We start from the raw sequence: 15,948 nt of genomic DNA on the forward strand, positions 1-15,948 counted from the left end.
CAGCGTTTTTTTCGTGATCGTTTCACGGATTTCTGTTTATGTGTCATTGTCACGTATTGGTTGCTCAACTGCTTTTTGCTATTTTTAAACCATTTTTACTTCGATTTAGGGTTAGATCTGGTGTTTGCATTAGGATGTCACTTTAAGTATTGGTTTATAAAAAATTTTTTTCAGATTTATTTTTTTATATTTTCTAAATTTTAACCATTGTCGCCTGGCGTTAGGGCTAGATTTGGGTTTGGGTAAGGATGTCATTTTATGTTAATCTAACCCTAAAGCAAAGCGAAAAATGTTAGAAAATAGGACAAAACAGTTGAGTAACCAGTACATGGCAATGACACATAAACAGAAATTTGTGATATGATCACGAAAAAATGCGGAAATTCATGACAGTATCACAAAAAAGAATAAAAAAATTACGTGACTATAGGTACGTAATATCGTGTGACTGAGCTGGCTCTAACGATTGATATTAATTGTAATGAATGAACAGTAAGTAATATTTTTATGGTGGACTTTCATGTGTTTGTTCCTGAAATAAGGCCAATACAATAAAAATAATGATGCCAAAAATATGTGCAGTTAAAGGAAACACATCCAGTTACATCCCATCAAACAGGTTAAAATGACCCTTAAAGAAAATCCAGCCTTGTTTAATAGCAGGTTAACTACCTCCTGGAGCATCCGCAATGTATTTTCATCCTTTTTTCCACAGGTAATGTTATATAAAGTTATATAATTATTGCCTAATGGGAAGTTTCTGCGTGGGGGATGCTCCCTGTGTTGACTTTGCCTTGAGAAACTTCCTCATAAACACATTGGCCTTACGAGCAGCTCGAGTCAAAATAAAGAGCAGACAACATGAACCTAACAACCAGAGTTCCACAAAGTCATATCCCAAATGACCGCTGGCTAATTGTGTGAGTTACAGAAAAAGAGTTTGTGTGTGTGTGCATGTACCAGCGAGTTAAATAAATGAGAATACTGAGTGGCAGATCGCGCTCTGCTGTATCTATCTGTCTGTCTGCTCAGCACAGATTGTTTGTTGGAATTGCTGTCACACTCGTTTATTTTATCTCTCTCTCTCTTTCTCTCTCTAGGCTGTGTAAATGTGGTATTTGTCTGTGTGCTGACACTAATTGGAGAATAGCTTTAGGCCTCCCCTGGGCACTAGCCTCCGGAGCACAGCCTTGATTTGTGGCATCTTAAGAAAGTTAGAGAAAGGGGGAGATGGGAGGGGAAAAGGAGTGGTTGAGGAAAAAGAGGCAACCAAAAAAATGGAGGCGAAAAATGGAACAAATGAGCAAAGGGGAGACGACAGACAAGAGGTGAAGCGTTGTGAACGAAATGGAAAGAACATAAAAGCGATATTACTGTATGTTTCAATGAGGGTCGACTGTTCTTATAAAAAGATACATTTCCTTATCATTTTTTTTTTCACAAATGTTTGATTTCTTGATGCTGAGAGTGGTTTATATTTGAGTGAGGGAGGAAAAAGCACAAAAAGGAATGAGAGATTTGAAGTGGCTTTTTGAAAGAGTGAGTTATTTTGAGATGAGGAAGGTCTTATGTAAATGCTGGTACCATCTATGCCTAATTTATGATAAGAGATGTCGAAGAGGACAAATGTAGGCCAACATCTCTTCTTCTACATGACCAAACTGCACTCAAGACCACAGAGCGCGCGCACACACACCGGAATATTTTAACAACACAATCTATCTTTTACTATAAATTTAGGTATACATTTAGTCACAGAATGGTAAATGTATAGTTTAACTATGGTTACTGTTATAAAACCACACTTTCATTGTGTGTCATTAATATGTATAATGCTCGTAGAACGTGATGACATTGCTTAGGAGGGGAGAGCCTACAGTACGAATTTTAAAGGTTCTCCGTGTTTTTCTCTCTCCCTGCCCTTCGTTCTGTCTGAGTGTGTTCCCCTCAAGGGCCACTCTTCCTTCATGGCGAGGGGCTAATTTGGACGCCTCTAATCAATATGCTCACAACTTATTTAACTAATGAGAAGTGCTTGCCATTGGGGAAGACATTTGGAGGACCCGCAAGTTTCCAAGGCTTAACCACTGCATGTCTGGGATTAAAACTGTTGCCCTGGGAAGAATCAACTAGTTATTAAACCACTCCTCTATTTATAAATATATAAAGCAGCGAGCTGCCTCACACCACCTGCAGGGTTGGGAATGATTTTATGAATTTATGCAGTAATCACAAATTTATTTTCAGAGACTTCAATTGGAGAGAAGCCAACAATACTGCAGGTCATTTGGAGAGTTATATTTTACTGTGAATTTGGAACTGCGGTCAAGATTTGGTTTTCCGTGGACTCCATTAGGTTACTTTTTTTTATGAATATTGTTAATGTTTTAGCAATTTACATAGCAATTTGTTTATGAACGATTTACATAGAATTCCATTCAGCTTGTGTTGAATGAATATGGCTATTACCAGTGTTGGGCAATCACTGGTTATTTCTAAGTAGTTACTGTAATAATATAACTTTCCCTGGTAACCAGTAGTGTAAATAATTACTAAAACATTGTAATAATAGTACAGTTACCATCAAAAAAAAAAAAAATCGTTACTAGTTACTTTTTGTCACTCAGTCCTCCTTCTCTGCAGAATGCAATAAATCCACTCAACAAATCACAGCGCACCATTCCACGCATTGTAAACCACAATGGCGGTGCGTTGAATACACACCAAATCTTAGTTTTCCTCATCTACTTTGTATAAAATAATACTTTTGATAAACCTGTGAGTTTTTTGTGGCAGGAAAGAAACGTAAGCGGAAAAATGCCGGCTATTGCTTGTTCTCACACGACAGCATCAAGCTTCTGACATGCTAACACATTGACCCCAGGGGATTTTATAAAAAAACATAATTTTAATCAAAGTCAATGAAAATCGAGCAGGACCAAAACATTTTACAGCTGATCGCTGTCGAAAAAGTTCAGCGATGACGTCCCAAGGATGACAGCAGCAATGACAGTGTTGTTAATATGACAAAGTAAGTGTTTTGATAAATGCTATTAATGTTTCGTTTTTTTAATGAGTGTATACCACTAGTCAACTAAATGAATATAACATGGCAAAGATGAATGCACATTTATATATTGATTCAATAGATTTATAGCATTTTGAAAAAAATGGGTCATGGTTTTTTTGAATGTTTGTGGAAAAGTTTTTATAATAAATCTTTGAAAATCTAATTATGGATTTAAATTTTTAATGTTATTATAACCTAAAGATGCTATGTGAAAGTTTGTAACAGAAAATAGTGATTTTCATCTTGTCACTTTCTTGGTATGGAAAACACATTTTTACAGAAATTAGTCAAAATGGATTTATTGCATTTTGAAACCAAACTCTTCATTTGTTACTAATTTATTATATTACAGAAGTTGTTAAAAATATTTTCAGTTCTACTCTTCATTTATCTGTAACTTTCAAGGATTCACAGACCACAAAAATGATGCAATTACCGATTTTGGGGGGTTTAATAGAAATGCAATACTAGTGAAGCTAATTACTTTTGACTGGGAGTACAGAGTAAAGTAATAATAGTACTTTTGTAAGAAGTAATTAGTAATGAGGAATATATATGCCCTTAGTAGGTAAAAATGCAGCTGGAAGCTAAACACGACACGCTTGTGGGACAATGGGAAGCACAAATCCTGCCAGTCAATAGACACTACAAGATTTGAATATGTATTATTTAACTGTAGTAGCCTAGTAGTTAGAAAGGTCAGGCTTGTAATCCAAAGGTTGCCGGTTCAAGTCTCACGACTGGAAGGTTGTAACTGAGGTGCCCTTGAGCAAGGCATCTTTAACTCAATGTGCTGCAGTTCATTACTTGCAGTGCATGTGTTCACTACTCACTGGGATGGGTTAAAAGTATGGGTTACCACACCTTTGCCACTATGTCACTTTCATATAAAAAAGCAGTGCTGTTGTAACATTTAACTATTAAGTAGAACTTTAAAGTATTAAAACGCACAACTATCCACTCATTCCACAGAAAATCCATCTCATCCTGCATCAGAAAAATGCCTGCACCTCGCTTGGAAATTCTTGGGATAAATAATCCATACCTACGTGTCAAGCACCAAAAATGTCGACCTTGGTTACCAGAAAGAGGTATAGAAAGAGAGAGGTGTAAAACAGAGGGCGAGAAAAGAAAGAGCAAGATGGAGAGAGAAGCGCACACAACAGCTAAATACTGAAAAAGTGTTGACAGAAATAGAGTCGATAGAAAGTGCTGACCATGAGACATGGTCTTCTTTTTCATGGCGCACACGTCGGCAGTTTCTTCAGGCTTATGGATCTGGTGCGTGTGTAAAAGTTATATGCGGTACTTAAAGTTCCAATACAACTGAAAAGTTGAAAGACTGTGCTAAACTAATTCAATCAACTCCAGCTCCCGTTCTGAGAGGCGAACGCAGGTAAAAAGGACACAGGAGTTGAAAATTAGGAATTACCCTCCTGCCGTGACTCTTAACCGCCAACCGTGTGCCACTCAAAGCCACAAATGAGTGTAACCCCCTCTGTATTAATCATAAACAGAAGAAGGGTTGCTAAAGTGCAAATTAGCATTTGAGGTCATTATGATCAAAAGTGTTGGCATTTTATTTTTAAGTTTGAAAAATTCAAAGCGTTTTAATTAGAGGGAGGAATACCAAGATAAGTCAGGTTGTAATTGGGCATAAAAAATATAAGATGTCTGATTTTCTCATTGAATATCTCTTCTAAATGCTAAAAACATGTTTGAATGTGTACACAGTGAAGGCAGATGAGGGCTCTGATTCGCTTAAATAAAAACCCAGCTGCGGATCAACTAAAACCGCCCACTCCTACTCTTATCCATGTAAAGTCATGGCCATAAAACAAAATCAAGTTGTGATTTTTAAAGGCTTTCGGATGATGCATGCCAACCATATTACGACTTGCATTTAGATGCCCACTTGAATTTAGCAAAAATCTAATTTAGAAGTTTTAACTTTTTTTCAGACATATTTACAATTATTCTCACCAGCTGTGAATCTACTATAAAGCCTTCAAGAAAAATTAACTAGAGCTGTTTTAGGTAAATCATATTAAATTGGTAATACAAACTTAACGTATTGCTCATTTGCAGAAAGGTTTTATGAACAACAATGCATTCTCACAGATATTAAAAAGAAAAGAGTGTCTAGGCTGTGAAATTACTCCAAGCAAGAACATTTTCATGGCCAATAGAAGTCAATTAATGAAAAACAATAAATCACATACAGTACTGGTTCTGTCTGGGGTATCGGGCTGGGTGGGGAGTCTGCGAATTATTGGCCACCACCACCTTTCCCACAATTAGCAACAGTCCTTGCGTCAGATTATACGAATCTTCCCTGCAATAGTTTACAAACATTCAGTGTGTTAAAACACTCTGCGTGACATAAAACAAGCACCCGCATTGCAAATATTAAAATGTAGACACGCAGCTTGGCAGCACTTTAAGAAAGCTATCTCGCCTTTCATTACCAGCTATGCTCATGTAAAGAAAATCCCCGACAAAGAGAAAATTTCTTTCTTACATATCCGCCTGTGATAAAATATGTGTTACAATATTCTCTGGTCTCCGCAGCGGCGCAGAGACACAGCGCTGTCATTTTTCCGACACAACCGCCACGCACCCTGTTTTAATCATAGCTTTCTTCGAGCAAGTCTTAATGCAAACTGTTCGAAGCCTTGCTTTACTGGCATGCGTGTCATGGGGAGAGGCAGCTTAACAGGTTCAGAAAGGCCAACTATTAAGTGTGACAGGCTAACTCTTCAAAGAGCCCGTGTCTCGTTAAAGCTAACAACGGGAATCGGAAATAAATAAATAACCTTTTTTATGAAAAAAGAAAATTTCAACACTCTGACACCTAGTTTGTCTAACAATGTGCCTACTGCCTGGGTTTTAAAAGATTAAAATGTCTGTCTATTTCACGCAGTTTTTTTTGTTCCTATCTCATTAGCACATGTCTTGCGTGACTTATCATTGTCAAGTGTTTTTGAAAATATTGCATTTCGTACGAAAGGTTAGTAATTTGCAATCCTCGAGAATCCCTCATCCCAAAATACATGAGAATTGCACAGATACCCCCTATTTATACTATTTAAGAATGCCTGAAAATGAATGTACTCCGTGCTGGTGGCCACGACCCAAAGTAAAATCAATTTTACTGACCAATAACTCATAAATGAATGACATACAAGGTAAATATTCCTCTTCAGCAGTAATTAGAGGGCAAGAGCCCAGATAAGCGGCACGCTGACCTGAACCTCAGATGTTTTTCCTTTATTTGGCATAGGAGTCAATCTGTGGCCCTACTTTGAAAAGATGGTGGTCTGCAAGGGCAGAACAGTTTTTTTTTTTTATAATAGCGCTGCTGATATAGAGGTTTCAATAAAGATTTCATCAATGCAAAAATGTTCATTGCAAAAGAGATAAAGCAGCCACCAGGCCAGTAAATATCCGCGAAATGCATTTTAGCCATTGTCCTTCACAACAATTGAAACTGTAGTTTAAAGAAATATTGAACATTTGTGACTGCCTGTGAAAACCCAGCTAAAGTCTTGTTTTTGTTATTTACTGTTTTCTACATTTTTCTATGTAATGTAATGTAAAAACATTTTGTGGAAATAAAACTTTGAAATCTTTAAGGTAAGGTGCGAAATCAATGATTAAAATCAAACTTTGATGCACCTCTCAAAATGAGACTTTAGTCTGGATTTCACAGATTAAAGGTGCCAAAAAATGCATTGCTACAATATGTTACATTGTTCTCTGCGCCTACATAGAAGTTATGTGGATTTATTAAGTAAAAAAAATATCCAGAGATCCTAAGATATGTCTCCAAAATGAAACAGGCTATTATTACCTTATTTAAAAGGGTCATGAATAATAATGTTGAGCTCTTCTCTCATTGGCTGTTTTTTTAGAGCAGCTCATTTCAGTAGCTCTGTGTGTGTGCAAACATACCTTATGTTTGAGCCTGTATCAGACGAAGATACAGATTTTAAGAAAAGAGTGGAAATGATGAGTTGTAAGTTTGTGTTTATTACATTATGGACCTTGTAATGTCAATAGTAAAATTTTAGCCTAAACGTTAGCATAGCCTTAACTAGCATATAACGCTACTTGAGCTAACTTTTTAGCATTATAACAACATTGTATTGCGGCCCTAGCCTGGGTTTCCCCATGCTGCCTTATTTATTCATGCTGCAAGTCTAGCATGGAAACTGGACCATTTTTGTCCCTGAAAATAGGAACCAATCACAGAATGGGGAAGGGGCAGCAAGACGATGACGACGTCTATGCGACACACCGAAGCAGTTCTGTTTATCCAATGCGGGAGCAGACGCAAAGTTACTTTTCAATGCAGCCTTAGATAGTGTTCTAAGTAGTTTTGAATGCAAGTTTAGTTAAAAAAGAGCAACTTTTGGCGTTAAACAATTTCATATTCAAGAAGGATGTTTAGATGTGGCAAGACATGATAGCCACGGAGGGACCAACCACGGACCAACCTGCTAGGCACTGTCATAGATGAAGTAACGTTATTATAAACCTATAAATGGTAATATAAATTATTAATATCATATTTTCATTATGCCTGTACTGTGGTTGACACAGTGCCACTAAGTTATGTTTCTTTTCAATTTCAATATACAGCTACCGGTTTAGTAGCATAGCTTTCAGCTGTGTGCACACGTATTGTTAAAAGTTGTTTACGTTTGAATTTATGTCGCTCGACATACGTCATCTGGTATAATTGAAACGATTGGCTATGAGCTACGTACAGACGCATTTCATAGATATTCGTAGCGCCCAATAAACGGCTCTGGGCATTTGTAAACCACGTCTCAAATATGAGAAAATTAGCATATGTTTCCCTGACCACGTCTCATTCTCTTTCAGACTGGTCTGATGTTAGTCAGGCTATTGCTGCCCTTGGCCAAAGATTTTCCTAGTCATTTATTTTCGCTATTAATTGACTAGTTGAACATTTATGATATTAATTTATTATTTAAATATATATACCGTGGTGGGGGCATCTGATAATGCTTTGAGTTTCAGGGATAATGAAGAAAGTTATGTGTAACATTTTTAACATTGTTGTATGTTACAGAGACATACTGAACTATAATAATAAGCCTTTGAAAAGCATCCCCCCACTTTCCTTGTGCAGCTCACAAACCAGCGCGCCTTTACTTGTTGCTAGGTATATTTTTCAGCTTTTAAACATCTAATCTCTCCTTGTCCATGTTTTATGATCAATATTCATAATGTCCAGAACCTTTATTAAGTGAGATCTCTGAGGTGGAGCTCTCAGCCGCAACTAAAATAATATAAACAGCAGTCTTTTCTTCAAAAACAAAATTGTGAATATTTTTGTTGAATTTAGGATATATAAAGTAGAGTCAAACGAATGGATAGATAAATAAATTTGCAGCCAATTTAAACACTTCAAAAGAACAGCATTACTGTACCATCAAATGAAAAAACTCTGAGGTTAGAATGCAACAGTAATTCTAAAAAAAAAACATTTAAATAGATTTTTAAAGTGTAAGTGTAAGATATATTTTTTATTAGAAACAAATGAATAAATAAATGTACCGCAAATTAAAAACGCTTGAAATGAAAATTGAAATTGAAACACTCAAAGGAGAAATAATCAGTGTGACTGTTTTAAAATCTAATGAAAATTGTAGTCAGAATGCAAACAAACAAAATATTGTCTATGCATTAACAGCGCATGCATAAATTATAAAGCAGAAAACTAAAACACTCAAATAAAAACAGTGATTTACCCTACATCACTTTCTCCTCGGATCTGTCTTATAACACGCCTACTATAAGAAATGAACCAGAGTTTGTCCACTTTGTCAGGAAAAACTGAGCTCTGTGTCCTGCTGGCAGTGAAGCCGATGCACGCGTGGTTGGCATGTACAGAACTCTCTTTGTTCACTATGCCCAGGTTAATACAGTTTTACATTCTATGGGACATTTAATAAATATGCCATCTATAGGTTTAATGCATGAATCCTTTGTATTGAGTTATCTAGTCATTATGTGAATCTGCAGGTCAGAGTTCATCAAACTCAAACTTTGGCATTCAGCATCTCTCACGTGTGCATGTACCTTCACTTTACTTTGTATTAATGCTCTAACAAGCTTGAATTTCACTGCAGTCAAAAAGTCAAATGCCACATCAGTGGATGATTGTGTGCTGAAATTAAACAGCTCACAGCTGTGTTTAGCAGAATTATTGCTCTCTGTGTTCTTAGCCCTGCTAAAGGACAGACTCGATGGGAATAGCCACAGCATGAGGGAAATTATTGACTGAGCAATGGTGGCATTTACCTAGTTTTAATTCACATTAAAAATGGCAACAGACCATATTGGACAGGATGAAAGTTAATCCGTTTTAACTGCGCGGGTGAGGCGGTGTGTGTTTGTGGGTGTGTGAACGTGCGGGTTTGTAGCGTGTGTGTTTGTCAAGTACTTTATTGTTATCCTATCGGTGAGGTGGGAAAATATTGCAAGCTTCTATCTGTGGTGTGGAAGGGGTTCCTCCCAGGAAAGTATTAATGCAATTCATGTGTCAGAGAGGATTAGGGGCCAAAATGATGATTATTAAAATGAATGCAAGAAGTCAAGAGGAAATCTCAAATCAAATGTTGGTATGTTTTTGGTAAGCGTGCTTATGCTGCGTTTACACCAACTGCAGCAGAAGCAGCAAGCGCGAGTGATTTCAATGTTAAGTCAATGTGAAGACACGTTAACGCGCGTCTGGAGGTCCCACGGCGCGGATGAGGCGTGTAGCGCGGTAGATGCTTTCCCGCCTCATTTGCGCATCTAGTTTGTGCGAATGGCGTGAATACAGCGCCGTGCACGGTATGCGCGAATGGTGCTTTTTGTGCATTTTGTGTTTCACGCGAATTTGCGTCTGACGCCCAAGTTGGAAAATTTGAACTTTGGCGGATTTTCGCGCTGCGTTAACCAATCAGGAGCCTGCTGCATGGAGTCACTCATTCTGCATGAAGATTTGATATGAGTAACACGCTCTGTGGAGCAGTTTGTCCGTTTAGGGCTACTGTAGAAACAATAAAACAACTTCACTGTAAGGAGACCCATGCTGTATGACGATAGAAACAACTCATGCTAAGGGTGTTTTCACATCTGTAGTTGGTTTATTTTTTCCGGACCAAAAGCAAAAAAATGATACATAGAAGTTTTTAAGCAGATTAGGAAGTTGTTATACATAGTTTATATACAGCACTCTAGACAAACTGTTCATTTCCAGAATGAATCACGGATGTGGCTTAAAAACAACATTTTAATGCACTACAAACGGCGAAGCCACCAAATTTCTGAGGCTCCGTCCGCACCTCCTCGCAACTCCAGGTATGTCCGCGACTTGTCATTGTGCTAATATTGCTAATAAAAACTGTCAACAAACACTTCCTCATCCGATAATAAACTGCTCAGCTGACTACGGCAGCTGGTTTAGTCCAAAATGCGCAGTACTTTTGCAGTTAGGTCGGTTCGATCTCGGATCGCGTTCTCACCACAAACAAACCATTCTAGAGTTCGTTTGAAAGCGTACCGAGACCACCTCTTCAAGAAGGTCTCGGTCCGCTTGTTTGGTATGTTTTTGAGGTGGACCAGAGTTCGATTGCTGCATTCTCACCTGCTCAGATTGAGCAATCGAACTCTGGTACAATTCAACCGAACTAAACGAGGCAGGTATGAAAGCACCCTAAGGTAATAAAAACAATACAATTTATTATGTAAGGTTTTTATACACCACTGATAATATAGTTATGTATATTATATTGCATTTCTGTCACAAGATCCTTCTAAAAGTTACACAATGGACCTTTAACTCTTTCCCCGCCATTGACGAGATATCTCGTCAATTAAGAGAAAACGCTTCCCCGCCAATGACGAGATTTTCCGTCTTTCCGCAATACCGCTATTATCAACGCAACTTTTTAAACCCGGAAGTATTGCCCTATGGCAAGCGGCTGCATGTCCGTGTCTGTTTTGAAGATCGCTCTGAATGGGATCTCTATGAAAAGTCCGTCACAAAAATGGAATTATCTCTGCTTTTTGCTCAAAATGTGCACTGTAAACCCAAATGCTCAAAATAATTAAATTGATTGAGTAGTATAAACTTAATTTTCTAAAAAAGTTCTACTAACTCAAATGTTTTGCGTTTCTGAGACTTTTTTTAAATTGTGAGTAAATTAAACTCAATATTTTTAATTTACTGAAACTATTTGCAGATTAAGTTGATTTTCACTTAAGAGTATAATTTCAATGTACTTATTTTTGTTGTTTCAACTGTCAAGCGTCTGACATTAGTAACGTGTGCGTGCGTGTGTCAGTGTCATTAAATGATATAAATTTTAAAATGGTTAACATCTAAAATATACACACACATTCACTTCAAATTAGGGTCTCAGAATTGTAATTTCATTGACCACGCCAGTGGGTTCAACATTAGATGTTTATTTGAATTTATCACAGATAACATTAATATACGTTTGAAAAAAGTTTAATTTTGAATTAGGTTAGGTCCATCATTTTACTGGCTTACGACACTCACGTGGTCCAAGATCAGCGCGTGCGTGAGAACCGGAACGCGCAACGTGGGAATGACGTTGGCGGCTTGGCGCCACAATTGACTGCATTCGAACTTCAAGCTGTCGGCAGTAATCAGCACCATCGGTTTCACGGTAAGTGTTAAATGTGTTTTTTCTAATGAACAGTTGATTGCGTCCCGCGATACAAAAAAACAGCCGTTGCCAATGTTGTCTGATGTGGACATAAAGTAAATAACCTGGAAACACCGAAGTCGCGTTGCCGTGGCGGCTGGGTTTTGGATAAACCGTCGCTTTCCTTTAGTGGGAAACACGTCAGTACTGCCCCGCGTGGTCTCGCTTTTCTCGCGTGTGTGATTAAACATTAAAGTGTATAGTGTGTGATTCGGAAGGGAGAAGCAGCATATTCAGATCAACCTATGGCGGTCAGCGTTTTTAAAACCTGTCACTGTTATCAACTGTTTGGATATAAGCACGAAAAACCTGTCACTGTTATCAACTGTTTGGATATAAGCACGAACATAGTTCGTATGTAAATAAACACATGGTTACAAAGACATAAGCTGTGCATGCGCTGTGTGTGTGATAAAATAAAGCCAAAATCTCAGTTCTTTATGGTGTGTGTTTATCATCGATGTCTTGGTTATGAAACAGAACTGACAACAAAAGCAGAAAATATATAAAGACGCAAGATGCATGTAATGATAATCACTTAATCAGACCGTAGAAATGGGTCTAAAGTTTTAACTTTTGCTGCCTTCACATGTGTTCGGAAGTTTAATAATCATGTAAACTGTTGGTTAACTTATACGTTACTCAGTATTAAGTATGAGGAATTCTACTCAAACTGTTTCAAGTTTCCTGATTTAATGGAGCTATACACTTGCTAACATGCATTTTGTTTGCCTTTCAGGTGGCTGGCTGCAAAATGATTTGGCATTGTAAGTTGTGCTCATCTTCTTTTACTGACAGATTGCAAATATTTAAAGGGACACTTCACCCATTTGCATTAAGCTTTGTATAGTTAGAACATGTTTTTCAATGGTCGTGCATCATTTTCTCAGTTGCCACGGAGAAATACAGATTTCAGTGTTGCACTTCCTTCTTTCAATTATGTAAAAATCATAATTTTGCATCATTGAAAGCAGGAAGTCCAATATCTTTGTTGAGGGGGTGAGACCATAGATATGTATAAAGGCTAGATTTCTCGCCCGTGCTGCTGGCCAATTGAGTGGAACGTCCGCATTTTGGCGGCCATCTTACCACATGACGCTCACTCGTAGCATTGAGTTTTAACGGTATAGGTACTTTTAAATAACCATAACTTGCTTAATTTTGTACAGATTTTCAAACGGTTTGTTATAAACGTCAAAGATGTACCTATGACACTGCATGCTTATACTAAAAAAAAATAGAAAAAATTCATGAAAAATGTTGAAGCATCCAGAATTATAGCCCCGTTAATAATGTTTGTAAGAAACCAAACCGTTTGAAAATTGGTATAGCATTGTGCAAGTTATGGTCATTTAAAAGTACCTGCACCATTAAACTCAATGCTCAGAGTGAGCGAACTGTCTGAGGTAAGATGGCCACCAGGTGAGGACGTTAGAGACTCTGCCGTAAGACATCTAGCCTTTATACATATCTATGGGTGAGACTACAAACACTCCTTTTCTCGGTCAAATAGGAACCAAATTTGAAATGAATGTTACATTACAACTACAAATATGACACGCTTTCATTAAAGATTTATATTTCATCCTCTTCACTTATAAGAAAGATGATGCAGACAGCATTTGACCTGCGGTGACAGACCATAGTGAAGACATGCCCACCAGTGAAAAACCTCATGGAACTCTGGCCTGCACTCAAATAGAGTCTGAGGTAATGTGTAGTGGCACTTTTTCTTGTTATTCCTTTCCTGATAACCTATACCAGTGGTTCTTAACGTTATTCCTGGAGGCCCACTGCCCTGCACATTTTGTATGTCTCCCTTATTTAACACACCTGAAATCATAGGCTCATTAGAAGAGATCTCCATGAACTGAACTGAGTCTGTCAGACAAAAGAGACATACAAAATGTGCAGGGCAGTGGGCCTCCAGGAATAACGTTAAGAACCACTGACCTATACCACATTCAGGGGCTGTTTTATGCTTTATGGGAGGGTTAAATTTACCAGATTCACATAATTAAAATAACTGTGTTGTCTTTGTTTAAAAATGTAGGTGTATTTAGACTTCCAACGAATTACAATACAGAACCTGCCCAACATATTCTGCTCTGAGCTTGACCGACATCTTCTTTCTGAAAAAAGTCATCAGTCTAGAAAGACAACCAAAATTGGGAAGACATCAAATGCTTTGACTGAAATCCTAAGAATCTACGATTAACAGGTAAAGATATTGTTAAATATTTTATGGATGTAATTCTTAATTGAAAGAGGAAAGTTGAAAAGCATTTGACAAGTTAAATGATTCAATTTTGAATGCTACATTTTCTTCACTTATTTGTCTGATTGCATTACAAGTTTAACATTTACAGTTCAGTTATGTTCCATGGTGTTTTATCATTATAGGAGGTACGTGACATACACACCAAGTGTATCACTGCTCTTCATCTCCTTCCAGTCTATCGACATGAGGACGTCTCAGGGTTCTTCAGGACCTGCACAGTGAGTGTTTTTTTTTTTTTTTGGAAAATATACACTACTATTAATAGAAGAACATGTTTTTCATGATTTTACATTTCCTTTGGTGTGTAAGTGTGTATTAGTACATGTTAATGATATGCAAAATGTACAAATCCCAATGTAAACAATGACGTGAGTTATTGTGTCCAACTTAAATCTCTTTTCTTGGATTACAACAAACACATGGATTGTAGGCAACAGTTTACTTCCTAAGCCTGTTGATCTGGACTCGACGGTCATTATCATAATCCCGCCCGCTTATGTTTTCATATTTAAAGAATTTACTACTGACTAAACCATGATTCAAACACAAGTTTTGAGCAGTGCAGAGTAGCGGTGGTTGTTTGTCGCTTCTACGATCACAAATGCAGGCATGGTTTTAACGTTTTAGTATCCTTACCTTACCAATCTGTTATGTTCTGCGTAACAAACAAGCGCTATTCTGAACTGCACAAAACTCGTGATTGAGTCATGGTTAAGTCTTCTTTAAATCTTTAAAAATTCTTTACAGGCTGTGAGTCAGAAACAGGCGGGATTATGATAATGACCGTCGTGTTCACGTCAACAGGCCATGGAAGTAAACTGTTGCCTACAATCCATGTGTTTGTAGTAGTCAAGAAAAGAGATTTAAGTTGGAGAGGATAACTTGCGTCATCGATTACTTAACATGTACTAATACACACTGACAACCCCCCCCCAAAAAATTTAAATCATGAATCGGATAATAGGTGCTCTTTAAACAAGATAAGGCATTTATCTTTATAGGTTTTGGAGCATATTATCAACTTGAATGTACTGGTAGCTTGGCTGGCTCCTTTAGAACACTGATGTGTTCCTTGTTCACACATCTTTTAAAATCACTTTCTGTCTGTTGTTCTGTAGCAATATTGTTTGTTTAACATATGTCATGACTAGATTTATGCCTTTATTTTTGCACTAAATCTGCTGTAAATAATTGAAAATTTGTCAAAAATTAATTAATAAAAAACTATTTACCCTTGGTATTTGCCATGTGTAACCAGTTTTTGCTTTAATATCTGTTTTATTTTGCAGGACACATCTGATGAGCCAGAGCTTTAAGATGTTGTAAAGGCCCTCCTTACAGTCATCATAGATGACGACACAAGTCCAGTTCACTTCCAGCCTGAGAAAATCTGTCATCGTTGAAAGCGAGATTTGGTCAACCTCTACAGATTTACTGATGCCTTTCTGGTAATGTTTGGACTGATCTATGCACTACACCTCAGCTATCCCAGGCGACTGACAACACACTTGAATTCACTCAAATGTTACTTGCCTTGATGATGGAAAAGTGTCATCCAAGTAACAGAGTCTCAAAAAGGACTTGATGTGTATGTAGAGATGTATCTAAAAATGTGTTTTCTTCACAATACGCACAATGTGCCTTTGTATTTTCAAATGGTATTTGTGACTTGAATTGTTGTCTGTGTTGGTCTTTTAAATTGACACTGCCATTTTAAATGGAAAGGGCAAAAATTTTGTGAAACACAATGTAATTCAAACTGTTTAAGTTGTCTGTACTCAAAATATTTGAGGCAACGAGTTGCCTCAAAAAAATTAAGTTTTGAGCCATGTGATTTTGAG

General features: G+C 37.4%; 1 long non-coding RNA gene across 1 annotated transcript; it reads left to right on the forward strand.

The window, feature by feature from the left end:
* The first annotated feature begins 11,507 nt into the window (after positions 1 to 11,507).
* On the forward strand, positions 11,508 to 15,697 carry LOC135776473 (uncharacterized). The gene is made up of 6 exons (XR_012335211.1): positions 11,508 to 11,787; positions 12,566 to 12,593; positions 13,429 to 13,536; positions 13,880 to 14,047; positions 14,230 to 14,325; positions 15,397 to 15,697. It is a non-coding gene; the product is annotated as an uncharacterized lncRNA (long non-coding RNA).
* Positions 15,698 to 15,948: the final 251 nt, after the last annotated feature.

Source organism: Paramisgurnus dabryanus, chromosome 16 (genome assembly GCF_030506205.2).
Source record: "Paramisgurnus dabryanus chromosome 16, PD_genome_1.1, whole genome shotgun sequence".
Classification (NCBI taxonomy): domain Eukaryota; kingdom Metazoa; phylum Chordata; class Actinopteri; order Cypriniformes; family Cobitidae; genus Paramisgurnus; species Paramisgurnus dabryanus.